Here is an 8,240-nt window from a genome sequence, read left to right as displayed (position 1 = left end):
TCTCCGGTGAATTTTTTAGCTTAGGGTCTTTCACAAGGCTGCAGGTTTTACTTTGGGATCAAGCTTCCAAGAGTCCTCTTGTGGCTTCACTGGTTGCCGACCAATGGTAGCTCCTTTTTATATGGGTTTCTTTATTAGGGCAGTTTGCAACATGGCAGCTGGACTGTCTTCTCTTGCTCTCTTGCTTGCTTGCTCAGAGGGAAACCAGCTGTCATGCCAAAGGTGCCCTTGGGAACTGATGTCTTCTAACTGCTACATGAGTAAGTTTGGAAGTCAGGACATATAATGACTGTCACTCTGGCCAGCACCTTGATTGCAGCCTTCTGAGAGACCCCGAGCCAAAGGCACTCTGCTAAGCCATGCCAGAATTTTTGATGTAATGTTTGTTGTTTTAAGCCACTAAATTCTTGGGGTAATTTGTAATATGTAGAAATAGGTAAGTAATACATTGACCAAATATTAAGAAGATATTCCAATTTGTAGAAATTGCACACATTCTTTTCTAATAGGAACATCTTATTCAAATCAATAACATTTACTATTAAGGCAGATAATCCACCAAGTTTTCTAGTAACATCTAAAACAATCAATTGATTCTGTGAATCATGAAATCTGAAAGGAAGTTGGAAGTTGACATCTATCATTTACACTGGCGGGGGAAGTATAGTGGCATGGGGATGCCTACCCTGCTAATGGGGAGAAAAAGAGTCTTTTGAAAGTTGAAGAATCACCTGCTATTCTGACATGGGACTCAATGATGTGCCCTTTGACTTGTACCAAGCCACTTTGAGGTGGTCAAGGAACCACACTTTGAGAAACACTTTCCTAAAAAGATCAACTAAAGAAAAAAATTCATGAAATTATACAGAGGAAAAGAAAGGAAAGTAAAATACACAATATGGATGTTGGAGAATAGATAAATTTCTTTGTATGTTAAGAAGTTTCTGTACATCGAATCTCATTTTGAGATCTATAACTATTTTTGTCTCTCAGCAGTTAGTCAAAATATTTGAAAATTCTGTCCTATGACATCGTACATTAGTCTCATGGAACAGAAAAAGGTTTTGTGTAAAAGGTCAGATAGTAAATATTTTAAGCTTTGCAGGTTTTGCAATGCCTTTTGCAACTACTCAACTCTCCTATTGAAGCCATTGATATTATGTAAATTAATTCAATGATTATGCTCCAATAAAACTTTATTTACAAAAAGAGACCATGGATCATATTTGGTCCACGGGCTGTAGTTTGCCAATTCCTGATATAGTTGATGAGCAAATATTGTCAGCTATTTGATGAAGACATGAAAGTTCATTGGATTGCTAAAGATTATATAGAAATTCGATAGGAAAATCGAAATCTAGGTTAAATTATGATACAACTCTTTAACAATTGTAAAATATTAAAAAATTTACAAATAAAAATCCCAAATAAGCCTTCTTGGCAGGTACACTCTGACAAGCAAAGAATAGTTAAAAATTAATAAGGTACTTTACAGTCCTTGAAAGACAAGATATTTCTTCTGAAAAGCTTTACAGCAGTTACTAAAATTATAACCTATGATGAAGAAATAATAATAGGGGGAAATAATATCTTTAACTTGAATCTAAAGAATATTACTAGAAAATCTTACATCTGGGAAATGTCTTATTAAAATATAGAGAGGACATCTCCACCCTTTTCATTGACTTTAAAAACATGGCTTACTTCTTAGGAAAAGGTTTATGACTATAGGTTCAAATATATCATTGGTGCCTAAATGTCAAGGGTTAAGAGATGTTCAATGAAATGTGGTTAGTGAAATGTCATATGGTAGAATTCTGATCATGAAATGCTGCAAAATGAGGGGTCATGGCAACCTGTGATGTGAAAGAAAATGTCAGTAATGGAATAGAACAGTAAATAACACTATCCTGCTTGTTATCTAAATGGACACTCGGCAATTCATTTCATTTTCACTTGATTACTTCACTTCCTCCCTCTTTATAATCTATGCACATAAGAGTGTCCCCTTTGCTTGCTCTTTCTTTCTAACTCCCCCACATTCATTTTAAGCAGGTACTGTTTAAATACTTTTAAAAGATGAACAAAAATGATAAAATAGAAAATCCCATAAAGCTCAAGGCTAGCTATTATTTCTCATAACATACTCTGCTAAACAAAACACAGTGTGCTGAAGATACTATAATATGATAGAAAACAGTCCTTGAGTCAGTTTTATTTTGGGAAATAACTCACAGTTTTTCAACCTTGCAGTCTTATTAAGAGAAAGGCAATCTGAGCTCTGCTTTCCATTCTCTATGATCTTTAGTCATTTTTTTTAATGTCCTCTAGCACACTTTATCTCCTTTGTGGTACTTTATGATGTCTGCCACTATGGATTTGTGCTACTCACAAATACTGGGTCCAAAACACATTCAATTTGGCAAGAGTCGAGGTAGTTTGTGTGATGGTGGTAGTAGCTTTGGAAGTAAATATTGCTTTGGAAATTAGGATAGACTATTACTTTGATTACCAGGCAATGAACCAACCTCCCAGTACTCTCAACCTTGTGTAGACTGCCCTCTTTACAGATGGGCTGGCCCTGAAATCTGCTTTAACCAATAGAATGAAGCAGAAGTTACATTGTGCCAGCTCTGAACTGAAGCCTTAGTAAAACCCAGAAGCTTTTGCTTTTGTACTTCATACATTTGCATTTAGGGGAACTCAGTAGCCATACAAGAAACCCAACTACCTTAAGAACACTGTCACCATAGTGAGGGAGGAGGTCAAGCTGACCATGTGAAGAGTCCACATGGTGAAGAAATGAGGCACGCAGAAATAGCAAGAATAAGGGCCCCAGGCATATAATCCCAGTGGAACTGATGGGACCAGACCCGAGCCATCTGATGTGAGCCAGCTGATGCCATGTGATGCAGAAATGAGGTGAGCCATTCCCAACACCCTCTGTCCAAATTCCTCTTTCACAGAATTGTGAGCAATTAAAATGGTAATTGTTTCAAGCTCCTAAGTTTGGGAATAATTATGTAGAAAAAGTAGATAATTAAAATAGAAGAAGAGGGGCAACTATAGGGAAAGCTAGGGTAAAAATAAAGACACTGGTAACCTTACAATGTTCTTGAGGGAAATCCAGGAACCATCATTGTGTACACCCAAACACACTCCACCATTGTTGTCCTCAGACTATTCATGTATCTTATACCAAGCAGTCTCTTAATAAAAGGTGAGATAATATGGTCTCATCAAACAATGCTGGGAAATACAATTTTCAGTTTGGGGGACATAGGTCCTATCTAGCTAGCAGGAAATATGAACATTCCTTTTCCAGTTTACTTTTAGTAGAAAGGTCAAGAAATATAGTTTGTTAAGGTTTACATATCTATATTTTATCATTGGTGAAGAAAAAAATTGACATAGGGAAGATACTATGACCATTCTCAGAAACAAAAAGGGTTAGGAGCCTTCCCAGTGGCAGTGGTTGAATTAACCTTTGGTTGTGCCACAGGGATGCCATGGATGTTCTCTCCTATTCCCCTAAAGATCAGGATCTCTTTGGCAACAAGACATAAGACAACAGCAGTAGCACCAGCAAAGGCATTTTGTAGGGTTCCAATGAGCCTGACTTTAGGGCCGTGGACTTCAATCATTCAAATTTTCAAATACTAACTTCTATTCAAGATTCTTTATTGTAGAAGGATTTTTGTACACAGTTGTTCACAGTGGAGTGAACTGCCAAGAGCTGTAGGAGCTTAAGGGAGTTTAGATAATGACCTGCTGTGGAAGGTGCTGTGGTGGGTCACTCCAGAGATCAGCTGGGCATTTGTGATACCTCCCAGAGGGAAAGAGAAGGATAGGAGCAAAGAAAAGAGCTTCAAATGGCAACTTCTCCTGACAAGTAAGACTTTCATTACTTTTAGTTCTCTAATATTGTGGAAGTTTAACAAGCTTACTTAAAAAGAGAAGAAATTACACAATCAGCATTCACCACTGTATCCCATATGAGTAAGTGTACCTGCCTGGCACATGGTAACTACTACAATGCTTGGCATATAGTGGGTACTGTGCAAACAATAGCTAAATAATTTATGAATTTTATGGAGTTTTGGACTTTAAAGAATACTTTCCCACAATTTATTGATACTTAAATGTATTCTCTGAGAAAGACATTATTCTCTCCATCTAACAATAAGGGAACTGAGGTTCACACAGATAATTCCTTTACTCAAATTCAGGCTGTGGAAGAACTAGGGCTCAAGTCCAGTTCTTTCCAAAAGCTTATCTGTTTCTTTCCAAATTACACTACATCTTCCAGAGATATAGATAGTAGATTTCTATTTGGAAATAAATGAAATACTCTCTTAGGACACCTTCTGGTTCTTTTATTTTTCTCAGATTCAAATTCTGCTTCATAGTTTAAAGGCTGTTTCAGTGAATGGTAAACAATAATTTTTAGGCATATCTAATTTTAATAGCACTTACATTCCAGTGATTTACAAACTACAATTCAAACACTCTATGCCTGGAGTGATATTCGTTTCTTCAAAAAAAAAAAAAAAAAAATTATTGAAAGTCTAGATCCAGGTCTTTTTTTTGCCCGGGGTAAGGGTATACCAATATTATTTTATTTATTTATTTATTTATTTATGTACTTTTTATTTAAGACTACTATGGGGGTACATTTTGGTTACATATAATGCCTTAGCCTTGCCCAAGCCAGGGCTGGCTACAAGTGTGCACTTTCCCTATACAGTAAGCTCCACATCCATTTGTGATGAGTTTACCCACTCTGCTCCCATCTGACTGGCACCCAGTGAATATTACTACCATAAGATCACCTTAATGTTGATCATTTAGTACCAAGTTGATGGTGAGTACATGTGGCGCTTGTTTTTACATTCTTGGGATACCTCACTTTGAAGGATGGCCTCAAGCTCTATCAAGGATAATATAAGAGGTGCTAGTTCACCATTGTTTTTATAGTTGAGTAGTATTCCATGGTATACATATACCACAATCTATTAATCCACTCATGTATTGATGGGCACTTGGGATGTTTCCACATCTTTGCAATTGTGAATTGTGCTGCCATAAACACTTGAGTGCAGATGTCTTTATTATAGAATGTCTTTTTTTCCTTTGAGTAGATGTCTAGTAGTGAGATTGCTGGATCAAATAGTATCTCTATTTTTAACTCTTTGAGGTATCTCAGAATTACTTTCCACAGGGGTTGTACTAATTTGCAGATCTACCAGCAGTGTAAGAGTGTCCCAATCTCTTCATATCCACGTCAGCATTTGTTGTTTTGGGAATTTTTGATAAAAGCCATTCTCACTAAAGTTAGGTGATATCTCATTGTGGTTTTGATTTGCATTTCCCTAATGATTAGAGATGTTGAGCATTTTTTTTTTTTATATTTACTGGCCATCATTCTGTCTTGTTTTGAAAAGTTTTGGTTCATGTCCTTTGTCCATTTCTTGATGGGGTTGTTTGATTTTTTCTTGATGATTTTCTTAAGTTCTATATTGATTCTTGATATCAGCCCTTTATCAGATGTGTAGCATGCAAATATTTTCTCCCATTCTGTAGGTTGTCTATTTGTTTTAATGATAGTTTCCTTGGCTGTACAGAAGCGTTTTAGTTTGATCAGGTCACATTTATTTATTTTTGTTGCCGCTGTGATTGTTTTGGGAATCTTCTTCATAAATTCTTTGCCTAGATCAATGTCTAGAAGAGCTTTCCCAACATTTTCTTCTAGAATTCTTAAGGTTTCACACCTTCAGTTTAAGTCTGTTATCCATCGTGAGTTTATTTTTGTGAGAGGTGAGAGGTAAGGATCCAGTTTCAATCTTCTGCATGTGGTTATCCAGTTTTCTCAGCATCATTTATTGAATAGAGATTCTTTTCCCCAATATATATTTTGTATATGACAATATGAGGATGGTTTTATATCTGGGTTCTCAGTCATGTTCCAAAGGTCTATATCTCTGTTCTTGTGACAGTACCATGCTGTTTTGGTTGCTATAGCTTGTAATAAAGCTTGAAGTCTGGTTGACTGATGCCTCCCAATTTGTTCTTTATGCTTAAGATTGCTTTGGCTATACAAGTCTTCTCTGGTTCCATACAAAGCATAGAATTATTTTTTCTAGATCTGTAAAGAATGATGATGGTATTTCAATAGGGATTGCATTGATTCTGTAGATGACTTTAGGTAGTATGGACATTTTAACAATATTGATTCTACCAATCCTTGAGCATGGTAGGGTTTTCCATCTGTTTAAATCTTCTACAATTACTTTTCTCAGTGTTTCTTAGTTTTCCCTATGTAGGTCTCTCACCTCCTTCATTAAATATATTCCTAAATATTTAATTTTCTTTGATGCTATTGTGAAAGATGTTGTGTCTTTGATTTGATTTTCACCTTGACTTTTATTAGCTTATATGAATGGCACTGATTTGTGTGCATTGATTTTGTATTCTGAGACTTTCTTGAATTCATTTATCAACTCTAGGAGTCTCTTGGTTAAATCCTAGGGATTTTCTAGATATAATATCATATCCACAGTAAAGAGTGAGAGTTTGACCTCTTCTGCCCCCACCTGAACACCCTTAATTTCCCTCTCTTGTCTGATTGCTCTGGCAAGGACTTCCAGCACTACGTTGAATAGAAGTGGAAATAGTGGGCAACCTTGTCTGGTTCCAGTTCTAAGTGGGAATGCTTTCAATTTTTCCCTGTTCAGTATGATATTGGCTGTGAGTTTATCATGTATGGCTTTAATAATTTTAAGGTATGTCCCATTGATGCCTATTTTATTAAGAGTTTTTATCATTAAAGTGTGCTGGATTTTGTCAAATGCTTTTTCTGTGTCTATTGAGAGAATCACATGATCTTTGTTCTTGCTTTTATTTATGTGGTGAATTGCATTTATAGATTTGCACATGCTGAACCATTCTTGCATCTCTGGGATAAAGTCCACCTGGTCATGATGAATTATTTTTTTGATGTGCTGTTGTACATGGTTTGCTAAGATTTTGTTGAGGATTTTTGCATCTATATTCATGAGGGATATTGGTCTGTAGTTTTCCTTTTTGTTGTGTCCTTTCCTGCCTTTGGTATCAAGGTGATATTGGCTTTGTAGAATGAGTTAGGGAAGATAGCATCCTTTTCAGTATTGTGGAATAATTTCTGCAGTATGAGTTCTTCTTTGTAAGTTTGGTAAAATTCAGGTGTGAACCTATCTAGTCTGGGACTTCTTTTTGTTGGAAGATTTGTAATTGTTGCTTCAATTTCTGTGCTCGATATTGGTCTGTTTAGGAATTCTATTTCTTCCTGATTGAGCCTAGGGAGGTGTGTCTTTCTAAGAATTTGTCCATTTCCTCCATGTTTTGTAGTTTTGGGGCATAGATATTTTTATAGTATTCAAAGATAATGTTTTGTATTTCTGTGAGGTCTGTAGTGGCCTCTCCATTTTCATTTCTAATTGAGCTTATTAGAGTCCTTTCCTTTCTAGTTCTTGTCAATCTAGTAAGAGGGTTGTCAATTTTATTTATCTTTTCAAAACACCAACTTTTGGTTTTATTAATCTTCTGTATAGTTCTTTTATTCTCAATTTTCTTTAATTCTGCTCTGATCTTAGCTATTTCTTTTCTTCTGCTAGGTTTAGGATTGATTTGCTCTTCCTTTAGCAGTTCCTTGAGGCAGTTTATTAGTTTTGTCGATTTGTGAACTGTCTGTCTTTTGGATGTGAGAATTTAATGCTATTAGTTTTCCTCTCTGGAATGCTTTTGCTGTATCCCACAGATTTTGATAACTTGTATTCCTGTTATCATTTAGTTCAAAGAATCTTTTGATTTCCATCTGGATCTCCTACTTGACCTAGTAGTCATTCAGCAATAGATTGTTTAATTTCCATGACTTTGTGAAGTAGTTTTTCTGTTGTAATTGATCTCTAATTTTATACCACTGTGTTATGAGAAGATACATGGTATAATTTCTGTTTTTTTAAATTTTTTGAGATCTGATTTGTGGCCTAGGATGTGATCAATTTTAGAGAAAGTTCCATGAGCTGATGAGAAGAATGTATATTTAGCTTCATTTGGGTGGAATGTTCTGCATATTTCTGTTAGACCCATTTGTTATAGAGCTCTGTTTAAGTCCATTGTTTCTTTGCTTATTTTCTGCTTGGAGGATCTGTCCAGCTCAGTCAGTGGAATGTTGGGATCCCCAACTACTATGGCATTACTGT

Source organism: Eulemur rufifrons, chromosome 29 (assembly GCF_041146395.1).
Source record: "Eulemur rufifrons isolate Redbay chromosome 29, OSU_ERuf_1, whole genome shotgun sequence".
In the NCBI taxonomy this organism is placed as follows: domain Eukaryota; kingdom Metazoa; phylum Chordata; class Mammalia; order Primates; family Lemuridae; genus Eulemur; species Eulemur rufifrons.
Note: the sequence above shows the minus strand (reverse complement) of the source record.